Raw genomic sequence first — 7,082 nt, 5'->3', positions numbered from 1 at the left:
AGGAACGGCCTGCCTCCAGAGGCGATCTCCACAAGACTCGGGATGACTCTTGTGAGCAAGCTACTCGAGATCTGGGTAGATATCTAGCTGGCAGTAACTCAGATGCATGATCAAAATGCTACCTCAGCCAGGCTCTATGGGATTTCTAGGATATTGCTCTATCCTGTACCCGATTTTCACCCTACCCCTGTAATCAATACAGTTCTCCTTTGTGATCAGTGGAGGAGACTTACTGAGGGGTGGGTCTAAATTATGCCTAAGAGACCCCTTAGGTCTGCGGACTTAGGGAGACTTTCCTTTTTGCCCCCAGACTTGGGGAAGTGCCCCAAGTGCCTGTACTGGGTCGAGTACCCGTCGGACTATTAGGCCTGTGTTTCCCCGAGGACACAGGGCCGAGACAGTCCCTTCTCAGGGTGGTGGCGACGACGTTACCCCTAGACTAGCGAGGATGCTCCAGGAAGGGGGTCAGCGGGACACGAGGCGCCCCCGGGAGGCATTCAGAGCCTGGCAGGTGGGCGGGCGCAGGGAGGTGGGCGGCTCAATGCAGGAGCGCCCCCTACTGGCCCGCCACACTTTCTCTCACATACTTCACAGTTACTTGGGACAATGGGATCCTAGAGCCAAAGGCCGTCTCCCAGGAAGAAACTGTCCGTAAGACTTGCGTGTGGAGGTTTTTTTTTCTATTGAACAACATTAATTCTTTCCAATCAGTGGTGGACAAGTCTAGGAGAGGAGAAGGAATACAGTTGCCTAATGAAGGGATTGAAGAACCAATACTTCTGTCATTCAGGACTAGGACTGAGTAGCAAGGCTTTCCTAGGGTGATATCTTTTACTGGAACAGCTGCATAGATGGGATAGAGTTAGCACACCTGTTGGACCTCTCCCTCTCTGACCGCACTATCCTTGTGCTCAAGGGAAGTCTATCGAACACCTTTAAAGATGAACTTGGGAACAAAACACATCAGGAATCAGCTTCTTTTCCTCTGTTATTTCTTAGTCTGCTACCCCGGGCAGTTTCCCTGTCTCCTCTCCCACACCTGTTTCCTTACCAGGCCGTGCTCGGCTCGTACTGGTCAGGCCTGAAGAAGAACATCTCGCATTCGAAAGCTTGTCTAACTCTGCCCCAACTATGAAGTTGGTCCAATGAAAGATCTCGCCCTAAGAAACCCTTCCCTCTCCCATAAGTTCTGGTTCACAATGGCTACAACATCCTGTTTGCACTATTAGGACTTTGTACATCCTTGGAGAACTGATTTAGGGTAAGAAACAGAGGTTTCACAGGTAGGGCTATGGTGGGGGAAATGGACCCTCATTTAGCCAAAAAGCTTTAATGACAATTAACTCAAATTAGCCACTATTGCCCCAGGGAAAAGTGTTAATTTGGATCTTTCACAGGTACTTAATGTGACATCACAGGGGCCTCTGTAGGATCCCAGGATAAAAGGCTTGTCCTGGGAGACATCCAGCCAACCTGCCTGTTTTCAGCCTTAAGGAACAAACTTGTTGTGGCTTCTCATGGACTGGACCAAATGCACCTGGTTTGCCGTCCCCCATCCGATCGATCACTACAGTCGTTTGCGTCCTGGGTGACCGTCCCACCTCTAACTGCTAGGACGGACTGTCCAAGATCCAATTGCCCTTACTGGACGCATCTACATGTGCATTAACTAATGTGCTTTAATTAACGTGCTTTAAATCTAGATCTTCAAATTGTGAGGTATGAGGAAAATGCACATTAGTCTGTCTTAATGTGCATTAACTAAATAGCACAGTTTTTAAGTGATGCTTAATGCGCATTTTTAATGTGCATTAACTAAATAGCACTTTTTTTTCAGTGACCCTTTAATACCCATTAAAATAGGCTAATGTTCATTAAAGCATATATGTAAATGCATCCAGTAGTAATTGCAAATCTCTGGAAAGCCACTAAAATGCAGGTCTAAAATGCAATCATCACCCCCACTCTCTTCAACAGAAGTGAAATGTGGGTGACCAATGGTTATCTCCCCAAGAGCCTGGAGAGGTATCACCAGCAATGCTTATGAAAAATTCTTGTCATCGGATGGGAAATCCATGGCACAAACACCAGCGTCCTTGCTGAAGCCAGTGTTACCAGCACGGAGTCAGTGATCCTTGAGCACCAACTTCCCTGGACTGGACACCACGTGCGGATGCCCGACTCTCAACTCCTACAACAAGTGCTCTGCTCCCAGCTGACAGAGATCTCTCCCGAGATCCTGGAGGAGCAGAGGAAGTGCTATGAGGACTGCAAGGCTCCCCTCAAAGAAACAGAAGCTGAGAGGAGGGTTGGGAGCAGCTGCCACCCAATGCCAATGGTGCTGCGACCTGCTTCAAGGGAAAGCATCTTGCCTTGAAGCAGAGAGGAAAGACGAGGGGAGGAATCCCAGCCTGCAGCATGCTCTCCCCCACAGAAAGACCTGCAACTTCTGCAGCTGCAGCTCACTCGCAGGAGGCTCTGTCACTCGCTATGGAAAGGACGTGAACACATTGGAGAGTCCAGTGTTGGGCAGTGAAAATGGTTGGGGGCCTGGGGGACATGACTGGTGAGGAGGGAACTGGGCTGATTGAGTCTGCAGAAGAGAAAACCGAGGGGGATTGATAGCAGCCTTCACCTCCCTGCAGGGGGGTTGCAAAGAGGCTGGAGCTGGGCTGTTCTCTGTGGGGGCAGACGACAGGACAAGGAGCAGTGGGCTCAGGCTGCAGCAAGGGAAGTTGAGGTTAGATATTAGGAAAAACTCTCATGAGGAGGGTGGTGAAGCACTGGGGTAAGTTACCCAGGGAGGTGGTGCAGTCTCCATCCTTGGAGGTTTTGAAGACCTGGGTAGACAAAGCCTGACGTAGTTGAGGCTGGCCCTGCTTGGAGCAGGGGGTTGGACTGGATGTGACGACCTCAGGTCCCTTCAACCCTCCTTGTCTGTGATTCTAGGTTTGGACTCAAGTCATCTCGAGACTCATCAGGGAGCCGCGGTAGAGACAGAGCATCCTCAAATCAAGGGACTGCTGCTGGTGGTTGGCGCTCTGTGCGACTGTCCCAGCTCCGATGGCTCTGACTGCAGCACAAGGTCCGGAAACCCACGTGCCTTCCCCAGGCCCCGCATGGACCGCTGGAGCCACCGGCTTCACAGGCAGGTGAAGAGTCACCCCTGAGAGCAGCCAGTAGCCGGCATCTCACCTAGCTGACGCCAGCTTTGCCCCACCTGCCAGGGGCTAGCGCTGAACAGCGGAGGGGTGCTTGCCTGTGAAAAGCACTGCAAGGCTAACTGAAAAACACAGACGTTTCAAGGCAAGACCAAGAACTGCCCCGACGCCGCTCACATTTCTTCTTTCTTTTCTCCCATGGCATGACTATGCAAGCTCCCTGCCTGTGAAACTGAAAGAGCAACCCATGGGTCCCCATTGTGTGGGCTCCTTGCAGCCGTGATGGCAATCGTGTTCCCATGCTTCCTCCTGGACGGGAACAAAAGGACTTGACCTGGGCTTGACACAAGGCACAGAAAAAAGCAGCACTACATCAGGGCTGGGCAGGGAAGCAAAAGGCTGAGCCTGGGAGCAGCAGGAACTGGCCGTGTTGAGCAGTGGTTGAGACTGAAAGGGGCATTTCCAGCATCATCAGGTCCCAGCCCATCTCCGCCAAACTCTTGACCCCACTGGAGTGGGCACCTGGAGGCTGGCTGCTCTGCACACCAACCGCACAGGTTATCCCGTGCAAAGGGCACCCCCGACCTCACAGACGGAAACGCTCGTGCAAGAATCGTCACTAGGGCAGACCATCCAAGCAGAACAGGATGGGAGACAGAGGAAGGCATAACCAGTAGTTGGAGGTCTTTGGGACCTCCCGTCCATATGCACGTGGTCATGCTGGGTGTGCATATGTCTCATGCATCCAGTTAGAGACCTTCTGCTCACTGCAGCCCCACTTCCTTCTGTGCCCTGCACTGAGGGGATATAGGGCAGGACGTGCCTCTGCTCTGCTCAGCTGCGGTCACAAACCAGGTGCAACTGGGGGAAGAAACCGATGTGCAGACAGACAACACATCTCCAAGAGCACCAGTTACAGGAAGCAATCAAAGACTGCCGCCGTCTCGGAGGTCAGAAAGTGCAGGGATGAAGGGACAGCTGCCAGCAGACTAACTGGGTTAGACCTCGCACAGAAAATTAAAGGAAATAGTGGTACATTATCTTGCCGCAACAATAAAGAGAACAAGGAAAGAAGAAGTGGGCTGTTATAGCACGAGGATGTGGGCGATGAGGAAAGGTTATCCAGATGAGGCCCAAAACCCAAACCACGTTCAAGAACGATGAGCTGAATTTGGAACAGGAGCAGAGAGGGGCTACAAAGAGGATTAAGGGAGTAGAGACCTATAAAAGCAAACAAAACAAGAGCTAAAAGAACATATGTTCCCACTTTATATCTATATCAAGGGGGTGCCAACATTTGGGCTCAAGGGAATACAACCAGCGTTGAAGCCTTGTTTATGAATGTACAAGATGTCCTGGAAAAACATGTCCCAAGGAGGCCCGACAGCCAGCTCTGAAAACAGGTCCTATACTCCCAACTCACCAATGGTCACCATGCTAGAGATGGACAACAGAAGAGATTCAAGGACACTTTGAAGGCCAATCTGAAGAAATGAGATATGAATGTCAATACCTGGGAGACTTGAGCACTGAATAATCCCCAATGGCACTGTGATATACAAGGCATCGATCACTTTGAGCAAACTCACCTCACTATGGAGGTGAACAGATACGAGAGGCAAAGGGAAAGAGTCATAGAAAAGTGGAGCTGGAAGGCAGCTCCAGGGGTCATATCTAGTCCATCTTCCTGCCCGAGGCAGGATCAGCCCTGTGCAAAACATCCCAGGCAACCATAATTTAGACTCTGCATAAGACTACCCTCAACCTTGACGCAATGTAGACCTAACAACCCAAACCTGCCACAGGTAGCAGGGGAGCCGCGGCAGCCGACGTCATGCTGACACTGCCGGGATCTACTCCTATCCTCCCAGAACTATTTGCCACATCTGCAGTTGAACTTGGGGATCTCGGATCAAATCTCCTCAGCCATCTACAGACTCACCAATGACTTTCCTGTTGACTGGAAGACCGCCGTCCTTGCATCAGGGACTGCTGACAACAATGCTGTCAGGGGAAACGAGGGTTAAGCACTAAAGAGGGAAACAATCTATTTAAATGATAAAAAAATGGTAGCACAAGAACCAAGGGGCCTGACCCGGCCATGAAGAAATGTAGGTTGGAAATCAGGTGGCTTCCAGACATCTGAGCAGCGCGGTTCTGGGGTAGCCTTCAACAGGCGTTGCGAGGACAAAAAACCTGGCTCACTAGACTGATCCCTGGGAATTCCTGATGTGATCACCTGCTACAGCCAGGGCCTGGAGGACTTGGACGCGCTGCGTTTCTGCCCACAATGCAGAAGAAGCTTTGCGGGTGATAAGCCATAGCTGAGAAGCTGCTGAAGACAGCCCACAGCACTCATATGCTTGCACCAGTGACGTGGAGCACAGAGGGAGCGTGCTAAACCGGACAGAAGGAAGAACAAGAGGGTCAGAAACCTGCTGCTCTGGAGGCACTGGAGGTGGAGAATAGAAAGAGCTCTTCTGGCACAACCCACCGGTTGCGCCCACAGCCTCCGCAGGCAGGGGTTCAGACAGACCCCAGGGACTGCTGCAAAACGCAGCAGCCATGTAGCCTGGGGTGCCGTGCATAGGCCCCCCACACGCATGCTGCAACTAGTCTCCCCCTGTCTCTTGGGCATGCATTTCTGCAGTGACTGGCCCAGCTTGCTGAAGACACCATCTGCCATGACCAGCTCCAGTGCCTCTCTAAATGCTTTCCAAGGCAGCTTGCACCCAGCATACTTCTTTGACAGTGCTCTTGCTATTCCTCCTTGCAAAGCTCAGAACCACTGCTCCTTCCTTGCTGAGCTGCTGGCCACCTTCGGCATCATCACCGACTCATCCTGAAATCTTGTGGCTTCCGGGACCCTGCCATCTCCAGCCACCTCCCTAGTTGCTCCTTCCTCACATCAGAGCAGCTGCCTCATCATCACTCCCTCCAGTCCTCATTTCTCTCCTCTTCCCCAACCTCTGGGTGCTCTCACCCAAAAGCATGGATCTAAGCACTGTGTCTGAGCTTGCATAGCTGAGACCTACCTCTGCTCCAGCCCAAACCCCCTGGCCTGTCCCCAGGCACTCAGACTCACAGCATTTGTAACGGGAAGGGCCCGGCAGAGAACCTGGTCTGACCAAGAGCATCATAGTTTCACAGTTTCTAGGGTCGGAAGGGACCTGAACAGATCATCGAGTCCGACCCCCTGCCATGGCAGGAAAGAGTAGTGGGGTCAAACAACCCCAGCAAGGTGTTCATCCACCCTCCTCTTAAAACCCCCCAGGGTAGGAGCCTGCACCACTTCTCTCGGAAGTTCGTTTCAGCTCCTAGCCGCCCTGACCGTGAAGTCGGGCCTCCTGATACCTAACCTAAACCTACCCTCTGCCAGCTTGTGACCCTTATTCCTGGTCACTCCTGGCGGTGCTCGGGGGAACAGTGACTCCCCCAGTGCCTGCTGGTCCCCCCTGACTAGTCTGTAACAGGCCACAAGATCCCCCTCAGCCTTCTCCTGTGGAGGGTGAACAGGTTCAGGTCCCCTCGCCTCTCCTCGTAGGGCCTGCCCTGCTGCCCCCGACCATGCGAGTGGCCTCCTCTGGACCCCCTCGATGCTGCCCACGCCCCTCCTGAAGTGCGGCGCCCAGAACTGGACACAGGACTCCCGCTGCGGCCTGACCAGTGCCGCACAGAGGGGGAGGATCACCTCCCTGGCCCTGCTGGAGATGCATCTGTGGGTGCACAACAAGGTGCGGTTGGTCTTCCTGACCGTGTCCCCACACTGCCGGCCCATGTTCATCTTGGAGTCAATGATGACTTCAAGATCCTTTTCTACCTCTGCCCTGACGAGAAGGGAGTCCCCCAGCCTGTAGGTATGGTGCCGGTTCTTCCTCCCCAGGTGCAGCACCTTGCGCTTGTCAGTGTTGAATCCCATCC

This window comes from Crocodylus porosus, unplaced genomic scaffold (genome assembly GCF_001723895.1).
Source record: "Crocodylus porosus isolate Cpor-Errol unplaced genomic scaffold, CroPor_comp1, whole genome shotgun sequence".
Lineage (NCBI taxonomy): Eukaryota > Metazoa > Chordata > Crocodylia > Crocodylidae > Crocodylus > Crocodylus porosus.
The sequence above is the reverse complement of the archived record's forward strand: the minus strand, read 5'-3'. Positions refer to the sequence as shown.